Below are 14,818 nucleotides of genomic sequence, written 5' to 3' on the forward strand. Positions count from 1 at the left end.
TTTAACCAATTTCACACTTGCCATCCATTTGGAGATTGCTTCTGATATCCATAAAAAGCGCCGTTGTGTGGAAGCAACAAATGAGATCCCATTTGTTGCTCAGGTAACTTCACGAAATATTGACCACTAAGAGCTTCTACTCAGAACTGCAATTTCTTTTATGGATAAAAGCAATGAATAATCGACACACAAAATTTTCTAGCAGTAATATAATAGCCATAATCAACAACTGTTTAGGAATATTTTCAACCGTTAATTTGTATTTCGTTATGAAGAAAGTATTGATTTCCTTAGTTTGTTGATTTCTTTATAAAATGTCGATTTCTATGCCATTTTGTTGATTTCTTTATAATTTTGTGATTTCTTTATAATTTTGTTGATTTCTTTTTTTTTTGTATACATTTCTATATAATGTTGTCGATTTCTTTATAATTTTTTGATATTTTTTGTATACATTTCTATATAATGTTCTCGATTTCTTTTTTATAATATCAATTTCTGTATCATTTTGTTTATTCACTTTATATAATGTTGCTTTCTTTATCATTTGTCATTTTTCTTTATAAAATGTCATTTTTTTAAAAAAATAATTTCTCTCCGAGGGTATTAAACATTCTGTAGTATTGCAAACTAATCGGAGTTCAAACTATCTTTATCGCTATTACAATACCAATATTTATTTTTTCCCGCATGAAAATTAAATTAAAATTTAGCTGGCATATTAATTATTTCCATTCCACGCGCCTCGCTATTCAATTATAATCTCCAACAATGGAAAATTTTCTTCTCGCTGTTCATTTTTTTGTTTTAAACTATCAACCGTCTGCAGGAGACATTCTTTAAGTAAATAAAAATCAATAAAGAAAATAAAATTATCAACTGATTTTTTTTTTTTAATTTTCAAAAGGAAACATTAGTACAGCTCCTATTTCCACGTATTTTATTTGAATCTTTTGCTAATAGTAATTGGCCGTGTAATATAATCGAATATAAACTGTACAGCGTTTCTAAAAATACGACTGTCATTTCGCACCATCAAATCGTCACATAAGCGTTATCTATGGGCTCCCGTTTAGATTGTGCGCCGTAACATACTAGGAAACGTTACGGCGCACACATTAAGTCCACCCACAACACACACACACATAGTCAAGGTCAGATAGAGTTCATTGTGAACAAAATGTCCGCAATGGCACTTTGTGACCTGAAGGGGATGTCTTTGTTGGGATGGTGTTCACTAGGGAAGGTTGGGGGACTTCGTCTAACGGATAATATGAGAATGCTCCGATCCCGTTCAGTGGTAACAGAATGTTATTTGTACTCTAGCAGGTTTGAAGGCTCCACCAGCGCGTTGATCACACACTGCGAATAGTGGTATCGATTATTCGCCTGATCCCGTTAATATTGCGGCAATGCTGCATAAGGAGTTTGCCGTTGAATTCTGCTGGCATCCTTATTTGCATACGAACTGCCTGTTAACGATGATTGCCTTTTCCTGTCTTTATTTCATCTCCCCCCCCCCATCAGCTATCGCTCTTTCCTTCTCTCTTTGATGTATTCGCTTCCTTGTATTGCTTATATTTTTATCGTATTATATCTCCGTGTTATGTATTTTTAGACACATCTTTATTTCTAAGCGAGTGACCACAAACCGATGTCTTTCATTGCTTACTGCACCGTTTTAATTTTCACTTTGTTAACTTTCATTGTGTTGGAACTATTGATGAAAGTTCATTCTACGGTTCGTAAATTAATGTAGAAAGACAGAGTGCAGCCACCGATGATTGAACTTAGTTTCAAATCTCTGTTCTAAGCAGTTCTCGTGTAGTTTTCTCGTTTTTTTCTCCTTCAAACTTTTATATTTTACATTTCATTTTCGGTTGGAATGCCCAAGGTTCGAATACCCTCAAGGATGAGATGAACTTTGATAAAAGCTTTTCAATTATAGCTGAATTCTACGGTTTCATAAAGAGTAGGTATGGTTTCATCTCTCCATAAACACGAGTTTTTCATTCCGCAGATGAGACAAATCGTCCACAAGAACACAAAGAGTTGACATTTGTATGGAATATTGCTTTCGTGGCCTTGTTTTGATTATATTTCGATAATGCCAACCAAACTCTCTCTCTCTCTCTCTCTCTCTCTCTCTCTCCTTTTTCTAGTCTATTGCTTTGCTTTTCAATTAATTTATTTCTACGTTCTATTTGTTTCTCTTTCTCTTTTACACGTTTCTCCTAACCTTATTTTTTATATAGCGTAATTGGAACAAATTTTGCCTTTTCAAAACTTTTGAATATCACCGAAATACGAAGAATTTTACAAGCACGTCTTAAATGATTGTAAATTAATTTGTCTCCTACAAAGGTAGACAGGTTTACTCCAAAAAAAATTCGGGTTTCTTCCTTTTCTCAAAACATACAAGCCTCACAGTGAATACGTGAAACTAGCTGACATTCGTCTTGCCATTCCTTGGTGCTGCCCTAAACAAGTCTTGCATATTTTTATCAGCGTTTCTTATTTCTCGTTCATTTTCTTAAGAAATATTGTCCATCTTTTGAAATAATTTTTGCTAGGTTCTTCTTTTTCTTTTTTTTCCAATTTACATTTATTTCATGCATGTTCGCGCGTCATAGTATTCGATTTTATTAAATTTATTTATTTATTGGGTTTGATTTCCAAAAGCGGAGTATTCAGCGCCCTCTTGCGGATTTTGGGATTCCAAATGTCAATGTTATTTGGAGATTACCATTACACTAAACTAAACTAAACTAATATAAAATAAACATAATATATTTGTCAAAGCTCTTCGAACTACATTTAATCTTCATAGAAACTACACAAACATCGATAAAAGGACTTGTAGCTTCCATTTTTTCCTCCCTTTTTTTTTGTAATCATTCAAGAAGTCCTTTCAGGTTCTGGATCACGCACAATGATTATTAATAAGTCCACATGAAATGATTCACAACGACTGTTTAAGGAACTATTACTGAAGTTAAGATCTTTCACATATAATATTAAGAAGTGGAATTTTAGAGACTATTATCTTTTTCAAATATGTCGCAAAATGATTCCACTAGCTGATATTTGTGTTCTTCCCACATTCAGAAAATAAGTACTTGTACCTACTCATACATTTCGCTTATTTGTATTTTTTTTTTAATAGAAAGTGTTTCAAAAGTCGAAATAAGATATTTCTATCGCTCATGACCTGTGTTTCGAGAATACGACTTTATAAGCCGCAATCTCCATGGAAGATATATTAGTCCTTGACAGCCTATCGATTCTTTCTCCAACTTGAACTCCTGTAAGTGAACTTTTATGTATACTCTCCACCATCACTTTAGAAAATTCACTCACTTCCGCTACGTCACTTAAGATCAAGTGACTTTGCACATCACACGCGTAACCCTGACGGTGTAAGATCAAAAGGCTGCTGTTAGACGGAGTATCAAAATGTTGTTCCTCAGGAAGTGTACGGAGATTGAGCAAGTGGACATCTTGGGGCCATTCTCTATCCAAGAACGATACTTTTCGGTTGAAGACTTCATGTTCCATTCCATCTACAACAAGAACAATGACTGGGTAATTGAGAGTAGACGACAACGCATTACCCAGAAGAGACAAATTGGGAATATCGTCTTCTGATTCGTCTCTTTTTTCAAGCAGCAACCAGAACTTCGCCATGGTTTTCTTAGAATCCATTACACCTTCGTTTAATCCACGATAATCATCATAGGGTAGTCGACGGTCTAACATCACTTCCAATGTACCACTACGCAGGCTAGCACATCCGTGAGCATGTGAGACTAATAAACTTAACCGTGAAGAGCCATCTTGAAGAAATGTCGCGGTACTCATCGGATAGAAGTTAGCTTCCAATGGGAGATTTTCATGTGTCGTCCTTTGAATTATTTGAAAACCATTAGCATCTGTATAAAAAGTATTCCCACTAACTATATCACTTTTAATCAGCATAAACAGTTCACCCGAATGGAGATTTCGAATATCGAAAACCGATTCCATTTCCAAAGCGCTACCTAATGGTCCATCGGTGTGATACAACCGGATGTTGAGAGTGACGTCATTTCCATGAGCTATAGTAATTTGAGACATTACTGTTCCTCTTACAAGGCGTATCGCTGGAAAACGGTTAGAAATATTTCTTGCTTCGTAACTTTCTGGGGAGAAGAGATAAGCTCCACTGTGAAACGGTTTAGGGATATACACACCAAAATCCACTGTTATATGATTGGTCAGTTTTTCACGTGTGAGTTCCATCGATTGTAATATACCAGACTTCGAAAACTGAGCTGCCAGAATAGGAGAAGCAAGAACTATGTCATCATCTAATGGACTGTCAAAATGAAATAACCAGTCTTTTTCATCCTGGTATATATCATTTATAAAAGCTGTAATAGATGTGCGTGATGTTAATTGAGTTGCCGATACAATAGTATATGTTGTTAGGCTTAGCGCAGGCAGTTCGGCGATAAAAACTAGTTCAAATGTATTATCAGAAATTGTAACCATATCTCTCCATACTGGATTGATCTGGGATGTAATTAAGCGGTTTTCTGAGTCCTTAACAGCTACATAAGGGGAGTTAACTCGAATAGTTACCGCTTCCTGACGATTATGAGTGTCAGGATTATAAAGAATAATCTGCCGATCATCATCTATTGCGATATTAAGGACTATTTTTTCCGGAAGTGCATCATGTAGATTGTATTGTATATCTGGAAATAACTTTGATGTAATAGGAAGAACACGATTTTCATATCTGTTACTAGAATGGACTACAATTTGTTGGGCGGCATGACATACTATGCTCATTGCCTCCACAACTGCCCGATTTAATTTCTTACCATAATTTTCCATCACAAACTCTTTGGAAGTTCCTGTAATTGCATCGTGATGTTGAAAAAGGGCAAGATGTTGTCGACAAATAGTCAAATAGGTATAATCCGTATTCAATTTTTCAAGAAAAGATCCTTTAACTGTATTGCGTACAAGTGTATATATGATTTCCGCAGCCCTTAGCCAATGTTCCAACTCTCGAACTAAATGCTTCCAAAAAGGACGTGTGGTAAAATAACCTGTCCAGTAAGCTGGACGATTATCCGATGATAAATCAGCGTATGGGAAGAAGTCTCCAGTGAGTACAGGATATTTGTTATTTAGCCTCTTCATTGTCTCTTTAGATTCACGAAAATAATCCAGTAATGTACCGAATCGGATCTCAATGTTCCACTTTGAGTTCATGAACTCAAAAAGTGCTTTGTAATTATAGTACTGATTGTTCCATTCACTCTCTTGGTTGAACCTAAAATCATCTCCTAAAAGGATTAAAGCTACGTTGTGGGGAAAGAGTGAACCTGTCCTACCATATTGTCCCAACAACACCTTGGCTTTGTCTTCCTTATTGCGATCTGAAATCGGAACAGCAATCTCTTTGATTTTGAAGTCAAACTGCTCGCAGACATTGGTGTCTGGACCGCAAGTATGTTTAATACTATATAGATTGAATGGGGTCATGTGACACAATATATCGTCAGCATTGGTATTCGATTTAAACCTTTGTTTCCATATAAATTCCAGCTGATGTGTCCAAGCAAGGTATTGTTTCCAGGAATAATGCGCTCTTACTGCCACCATGTTTTGTATCCCAGACTCTTTGAGTAGATGAGCGATAGTTGTGGAGTGGCCAAATGGATCGATGGACCATCCATTGCGTGGAATTATTCCCAGATTTGTTTTCAGCCACTGGTGGCCTTCAATGAGTTGATCTAGAATGGCATATAAATCTGGCGTGGCTTCATCAGTCATCACCCAACCGCCGGTAACTATTTCTAATCGACCTTCTGATATGAGCTCCTTGACAGCTGCACGCAAATGAGGTCTTTGCTCCAAACTGCAAAAGGGAAAAAAAAAATCTAAATGACCTGTTTTCATATTTACATTTACAAATTAAAAAAATAAATAAATTATAAAATGAATAAATATAAAATAAATTTTTAATTTTTTTTGAAAAAACTTCTTGTTCGAATCACTTTTCATCTAAATTTACAAAGCTTATTTTTGTAAACAATTTCAACAGTTCTGTATTACAGGACTAATCAATTTTACTATCGTTATAACTGCCCAAGAGTTGAAGCATAAAACTATTTAACGAACAGACGCCATTTTTTTAATATCTTAATAAATATTTTTCGTACAAAATCGTATAAAAAAATAAGAAAATATAACTATAAAAAAGAATATTGCAAAAATTAAGCTAATTATTCAATTTTTCACGAAGATTTTTATTTTTTCCAATCTACTTATAAACTAAATACATCATTCTACTTTATAAATTGATTGCTACACTTTTAAATGATATAGATTAAGGAATCGACCGTGAGATGCGGTGATTAATACCTTTGGAGAGTAATGGATGGCAATGATGTAGCCAATGAACTTCTAACTGAGGCTCGGCTATTGCTGTTACCCTCCTGCCATGATCAGAGCTGTAATAGCTCAATAACACCTTACCCTACACTGTCCTCTACAGATAACGGGGAATATGAAAAGCATTCTTGCTTTGCCCCTTTAAGCCAGTCCGTTTAAGGACTTAAATGATATTGATGTTATGTTGGTGTCATGTAACTCGCATCAGTGTTTAAGCTTTGTAACTTTTCTTTTCTCCTATTAAAATATCAGTCATACCCTCCAATTCCGATTTGGAACATTCTTTTCAACTTGTCTGCATTGCTAGGAGCCGTTTGTAAGTTTTTCAAACATGACTTTTACGATGGTGTGCCAGCAACAAACAAACATTATGTGGCAGATAAATCTCCCTTAAAAAAATAGTCAGAAAAAAGATACGATTGAAGTACATCATGATCCTTTCTTGGTTCACGGTGTATTTAAAGCCATTCTGGGGGAACTGTACAATGTCTTAAAGTACTCTTGCGCTATTATGGAGAGCGGATTTAAAAAAAAAAAAAAAAAAAAAACACTTCTCCTTTTAGTCAGTCATTCTTGTCCGATATATCTAGCGTTGCACAGTTACTACAGAAGTCAGATAGTTCTTTATTTAAGATAAAAAAAACAATAATTCAATTTAATGTAGTAAAAATCAAACTTAGAGTAACACCAACAGTAATATTACGAAATTTTCATTTGTTTCAAACCACTGAAGTATATTTTAAGGATAATGTAGTCGATTTGCACGATTTGTGGTTCCAGTAATCGTATTAGTTGGATTTTATAATATCAAGATCTTTATATAGAACTCGCATCTAAGGTTTAAGTCTCCGTCCATAGTCTTCTGATTCAATATTCCGGACCTGATCTTTTCTGGGAGACGAATTATTATACTGTATTTATCTAAATCTTTATCATATGAAGGCATTTATCTTCTGAAGAAGACTTTTTTTTTTGTTTATCCATATCAATAAACCTGAAAAGTAATGCATTTAATTCTATCCCATTCCTCCCCAAATCCCAATTAATGTAATAAAAAATAGAACTATCGTGTTATAAGTTGCGGACATTCAGATAGGAATGATATACATAAACTGTACATAAATTAATATAGATTAATTATATATAAATATATTTCACTTATAATCAGTGAATAGCATTAAAATTTTTTACCCTTTATGTATTTGACATCGGTAATATTGATATTCAATAGATGCATGGGAAAGCATTACTGAGATTTTTCCATTCAGTATCGTAGTCGGAAGGTGACAGTCATCATCGAATTCCAGACATTCACCATCAAGGTATGTACAGATATGATAGTACTACATGGGAAAATCTACAATTTTCCTCCAAATCAATCTGTTATCCTTCAAAACTCCAACATTATCAGATTTTATCTTTCTGTCTTTTAAGGCACTTTTTACTGTATCAATACACCTACATCTTGGTCTTTCATTGGGTATTTTTCCTGCCAGCCTGGCAGAGAACACTTGTTTTGTTTATCTTTCCTCGCCCATCCTGTTTAAGTGACCATACTACCTGAGATTAGCTCTGCTAACACATTCCTGGATGCTAACAATGTCGGTTTCTTTCCTAATATCCTCGTTTTTAATATGATATTGACATTGATGCCATCTGTTCACGCCTCTAATCTTTCTCAGGACTCTCATATCTGCGGTCTCTAGTCTTTGGTCAAGTGTTTTACTTCTGACCCAGCTCTCAGATCCATAAGTTAAAACTGGTTTGAACACTGTCTTGTATGCAGCTAATTTAGTGTTCCGACTAATTTCTCTCTTATTCCGTATAAATTTATTCAGATGAAGGGTCCTTTAATTGAAGAAACAGGGTTCGAAAATACCTCCATTATAATGAGGAGGTATACAGCATTTATAAGGGCTTTTAAAATGAGGGTGATTAGTCGATCGGAGGAGAGGAGTTCTCACCTACCCAGCAAAACAGTTGATACACATGATATGCTTATCTAGTGACTTCGTGTATGCACGAAAAACTACTTCTCCCCTGAATGCCGAGCTTGCAATTAGGCTAATCTACTCAATGGTTAAGGGTGAAGATATATTAGGAACATAAATTTTTATTCAAAATAAAAAAAAATTAACTTCATAAAAAATTGTTTTGTAAAATTTAACTTGAAATGCAGACACTACAACACATTGTTTTTTAATACACATTTTCGGAAGAATGTTAAGAGAAACATAAATCACCAAAGTAGGTTCTAGTAGAGACAATGTACTCCGATTGCATTAATTATACTCATGAGCCAAAACATAAAGACATCCCACCACCGGCCAACGTGCAATCTGGATGACCGGAAAGAGGATGAAGTGTTCATAATATTTTGGCTCATGAGTGTATAACACTCAGCTGTTGCCTTTATAAACTATCCTACTCATCTGGCATCTATCCAACAACATAAAACTGAAGGGGTGTGACTCAACCAAGATATTCTTAATATTCTATTCCTTATTCACAACTATATATATATATATATATATATATATATTTTTTTTTTTTTGGTCTTATATGTCGCCTTTCCAGTTTTTAATACGAACCTGATTTGCCCATCTTAGGCTAACCGAGATAGGAATATAATTCCATTTACGCCTTTTTTGTATATACGAATAATATAACTATTGCTTTACGAGTACATCGGATGTACATCAAAAGTTTTCTTTGTTTAACGACAGGTGTAACGTCATGTCTCCATGTTTCCATAGCAACAATAAGTTCTGCTTGCGCACAGTAATCAGTGCTCTTGTTGGCATTGTTGTCTGAAAGATATCACTATATCTATAATAAATTTAGTTTAATCCTTTATCCAAGTGTGAGCAAACAAAGTTTGCGCCTGAAAATATCTTCAGGACTGGGGTAAGGTGGTACAACACCAGGACACTCCTTGCGAAGGTGGATTAAACTAAATTTATTATACTCTAACCAAGTGAAAAATAAGCTTTCAACATCATTATATCTTTCAAACCATTATATGATCTTTTTTTTTTAAAAATTTTTTTTCTTTGTTTGAAACTGAAAGCAGCTAGTAACAACTTAATTGCGAGTAAATTAATTACTAATATTTACTTTTTAATTTAATCTAATAGGATATCTTAATAATAAATAAAAGTAGTTACCTATTCTTTTATTTCTCATCTGTGTAATGGAAAATAAATAAAAGACAGGTTAGCTGACGTTATTTATTAAAATTTCACTGTCAAATATCATAATAATAAGTGTGACATGCACGCTGAAACACAGACGCTGTATCTTTATCACGTTCATTATTATATATTTCATAAATAATCGAATTCCGACAATTAATTGCGTTCTCTCCTTTTGAAATAGCACATTAGATTCCAGCATTTCGATTAATCTGATCAAATCCACGAGACATTTTGCAGATTAGACGCAAAATGTCTCGTGGAAAAGCTATTTAGTCGTTACACAGAAAGATGGTTGTTTAAAATTATGCAGGTTATCGTTGATTACATCTTTTATCGCTATCTCAATTCTCTTTGTCATTTTGTTGCTAGATAATTTATTTTTTTTAATAGCATTTATAATTTGGTCATATTTTAAACTGTCAAACAATGACTCGAGAAGAATATAGGAAGGTTCTTAAAATAATTTCCGTCACTTTCTTCAAACTTTTTTTTTTTAATTATTTTTAGCTGGTGTTCTTGTGTATGTGTGTGGTAGTGGTAACGATACATTTGCTAACGAGGTTTTAAAAAATGATTATTGCTTTTGTGGAAAAAAGAGAAAGAAAATTATTTTTTTTTTTAATTTTTTTTTTTTTAATTCTATCATCTTTTAGGGATTTCGGAATATTTCGAAATTAGCACAGATGGTTTGAGAGAAGGGAGTGTTGAAATATCTTTCGACTTTTTTTTTTTTTTTTTTAAATTTTCCTTCAGTATTTATGTGGCAAAGTAAGGATGCGCAATTGTCTTTAAGGGTGTTAAAAAAGAAATTATCTTTCCACTCATTATTAAAGTTGTAAACTTTCTTTATTGCTTCTTCTGAAGATCGATATAAAAATTAGATAGCAAGCTGAACGAAAATATAATTTGTTACGTTTAGTATTTTGATATCCAGAGACTTTGTAATTTTTTTAGTATCTTATTTCTGGAAATTTAGTAAATTTTAGATTAAAGTAGCTGGACACTAGAGTACTCAATTTTTGTAAATCTGTACTTATCAATTACTTTTGAAAATCAATACGTATTTTCAGTGGCGTAGCTGGGGGGGGGGGGGGAATGGCTGTCCGCCCCGGGCGACACTTTGAACCTTTTGGAACTTTTGAAGTTAATTCTAAAATACAGTCTCGAAAACTCAGTTCCAAACATTGTAAAACTATTGCGAATTTTCTTCACAATTGCTGTAAGTGTTGCTAGTTGTGAGAGGAATTTTTCTAAATAAAACTGATTAAGAATTACCTATATTACTATGAAATAGACTTCGCCAATGTCATCGACGATTTTGCTAACAGAAAAGCAAGAAAAATAACATTTTAGAATGTTGAATTTAAAGTTTTACTTCAAAACTAAACATAGTGTTTTAATTTATTTCCCTATACGTCATTTGACTTTTTGTAATATTTTTGAGAAGGGCGGCAAACTCAGGGACCGACCCGGGCGGCAACAGCTCTAGCTACGCCACTGCGTATTTTGTACTTGAAGTACTTTTTAATTGAAGTATTTTTAAAATCAGTGTTATAAAATAAGTGTTACTTATACGCAACTCTGTAGTATAGTCGAATAGGTGGCGCCACGTGTTCTCGGTAGACATACTCTAACCATAAATCTGAGCCTCCGTAGCTCAGTCAGTATAGACGAAGCTCTTTGGTCGGAAAGACCTTGGTTCGATTTCCTTCAATGCGTGAGGAACCTTTGTCTGCTCTCTTTCAACGAAAGGTGAGTTAACCGGTCTCATATAAAAAAATTAAAAAAAAAAAAAAACCTACGGAAGTAGGGTTTTTTTTTCGCCCGGAAACTGGGGTTTTTCGTCCCCAAGAATAGGCAAACCGACCCCGTGAACACACACGGATTACAGTCAGGAATACTTAAGAACCCAGCCATAGGCTTGATTCGTCGGCTATGCCGGTCCCGAGCCCGGATAAAATTAGGGGGGAATTGAGATGGTGCAGTAATTCTCTGTAAAAAGGGCCTCACGGCTGTTGCATCATCATACGCTAAATAAATAAATCACAAATCTAAAATCCAGATAGATTCAACTAAACAAATACATCTATTTAAATGGGTTCCCTAAATTAGGATTGTATGTCAGTTTAAATCTTTATATCGAAAAGTGTCGATTAATATTTTCATTTGAATATGTTATTGTTAGGAATATGTCAAAATACATATAAGCTTCAAACTTGTTTGAGACTTTTGCCTCAACACTGATTTTTTTTTAATGCCGCTGTTGTGGAATATGACTTTTCGTGATTACACCCCAGCTACTTGATTTCACCCAGCAATTTCTTTGAAATGATGAATGTACGTCATCAGTACGACCAGACTGTTATTATATATGGTACCGCTAAAGTGCAGAAATCAGTTATTCTGCAGATTATCTAGGTATTGTGCAGATTAACTACGGTGATCCGTTAATGTGCGGAAAATTGTTTCATTTCTCAAATTACCTAGGTAATCTGCACATTACCTACTAGGCACTCGTTAAAGTGAAAATAAGATCTTTGCTGGAACAACAGCAACGTTTCTGTACGCTTAAATTAACATCATAATATTTATTTATTTTTTCGATATCTAAAGAATCAAGTAAATACAATCATACAATCAACAAATTAGTTGATAGAATCAATCATCAATCAATTAAAAAGCTATAATACAAAGAATCAAATGTTTTAAAATATTATTACAATTAAGGAAATGAATTTGCAAAACATATGATAAAATTATGTTTACTTATTAAAAAACCAAACTAAAAGTGGAGGGAGAGGAGGGGAAGGAGTAGGGAAAGGAAATGAGAAAAACAAACTTTTGAACTTTAACGATACGGAAGCCGTTAATGTGCACATTACCTAGGTAAAATGCGGAAAACTCTTGATTCCGCACGTTAACGGAGCAAATCAGTTAATCTGCAGATTAGCTAGGTAATGTGCACATTAACGGTTTTCGCACTTTAGCGGTAACATATATATATATATATTGTTGTCGTCAGTACATATGTCTAAAGCTGTTTATTTCACTAACTGAGCATTGGCTGTTGCGGCATACAAATGAGAAGTTTTATCTATGCCGCAACAGCCGATGCACTATCGCCATCTGTCGGGAAATGATGAAACTCACTAACAATCCATCTTTTATGTATACATTTTGAATAGTTTGAATATATTTTGAATTGTTCATAACTCTGTAAATAAATCTGTAATGTTCGAATAAAATATTTGTAGAATTTACGATTTATCTTCCTGTAACGTTTCCATAAACAAGACAACTTACGTCCATGTAGTGAACACTACTTACCTGTCCCACCATTTTGAAAAGAAAGACACTTCAGCCCATACAAAAGTAAGGTCAGGATGTCTTTTCAACTCTTCTACCATATGGTTCAAAATGTTCACTGTTGATGTGTGAAAGTAATTGTCAAAGGTCTGAAGCCATCCAGGGTCGTTGTGCGAATGAGGAACCACAATGACCTGTCAAAATTGGGGTATTTTTAAAATAGTTCATAGAACAAAATTTATAGTTTAAATGAAATAAATATGAATCAGATTTTCTATCCATAACAACTAGTAGCTTGTGTAGATCTGCATTCAGAATCATTTCTATTATGACAGTAATTACAGATACGTTGCAGATATTTTGAGAATACGTTGTGCATATTATGAACATATTAATAACATTTGGAAGAGGTGTTGGCTTGGCCTTTATTAATTTCCATTCTTTTTTTTTAATTTAATATTCGTTTCTTCTGAGGAATCGGGTATTTGGTTTACATGGCATATATAATTCTGTTTATTTTTTCCTTCTGTCGAGTTCATATTTAAGTATATCCTGTTCTTTTAATATATCTTCATTTCTTTTGAGATTAGTTCACATAATTTTTTCTCTTGTTTTTATTCTTTGTTGATCTTATGTTGTTAGCATATTTTGCTTCCATACAATATAAACAGCAACAATAATAATGATTTTATTCTATTTTATGTGCACTTAAAAATTAAATGCATTTTTTAAAATGTTAATATGTTTTCACCTTCATATGACATTACACATTCAACATGAAAAGATTTACCTGTTCTATTAATATATTAGTGAGTGTCATTTGACTTTTTATCGTTATTGATTACTTCTGATCTGTTAAACAACACCCACTGCTGTTTTCGTCAAGGAACAAGAACGAACAAAGATAAGTCAACTACTAGAAGAAACTCTTCCTCAGCAAAATTAAAGATAAGCCATCAGTGTCGGAAGTATCAACGGAAAAGAAGTAGAACTAGAAAAAGGAATTAGAGAAGTGCCATGTCGACATAATTGGCGTTTCTGTTCCCAAGACGAAAAAAAACTAAAACAGGTGAGATATTGATGAATGATAAGCACGAGCTGTTATATTTGGGAAATAGTGGTTAGAAAAAAGTAAGTAGCTACATCAGCAATAAAAACGAAGATCAACTTTGAATAGTAGGAGATTTCAAATAGAGTGATATGGACAAACATTAAAATAGGAAATCGAAATGACAAATTTTCGCTTTTGCAATTTTATTTATTTATTTTCCTGAGAAAAGACAAAGTCTCTCATTATCTCTTCTCAGGAAAAGTCACTGATTTCTACTTCATGAAGCAAAACTTGGAGATAAACACATTTATCAGCAAATATTTTCCAGAATTAAAAATTATTCACTGAGTAATTATACATACTGTAATTATTTGATTAAAATGATTCTTTCTGATTTAAAATTATTCACATTGGGATTATTTACAGATAACTATCGTCACAGTTACATGCAATGGGAATAGGTTCTCGTTTACACACAGAAACACAACTCACAATTTTTAAATTGTGAGTTGTGTGTGTACTATTTACATAAGAAAATAACATATATATATATGTTATTTTCTTATATAAATAGTATGTCACCAGAAATCACTAAGAAAAATATTGTCAGCAATGAAATTGAACAAGTTTAAGATAAAGAAAACCCAAAACATGGGAATGTAACAAGGATTTCCATTTTAAGTTTGAAAAGGCATGTGAAAAAGTGCTAAGGGAAATGCGTCTCAAAACACTAAATCTGTCTGGTATTAATGGAATCTTATCCAGAGCTATACTTATATACACTTGTACTTCTTACAAATGTATGGATATGATA

General features: G+C 33.6%; 1 pseudogene; it reads right to left on the reverse strand.

Annotated features, from left to right (window-relative positions):
• Positions 1-3,204: 3,204 nt before the first annotated feature.
• LOC150108284 (alpha-mannosidase 2 pseudogene) overlaps positions 3,205-14,818 on the reverse strand; it is a 37,449-nt pseudogene continuing 25,835 nt past the window's right edge.

Source organism: Typopeltis vanoorti, chromosome 3 (genome assembly GCF_054136105.1).
Source record: "Typopeltis vanoorti isolate ZY-2024b chromosome 3, IOZ_Tvanoo_1.0, whole genome shotgun sequence".
NCBI classification, from domain to species: domain Eukaryota; kingdom Metazoa; phylum Arthropoda; class Arachnida; order Uropygi; family Thelyphonidae; genus Typopeltis; species Typopeltis vanoorti.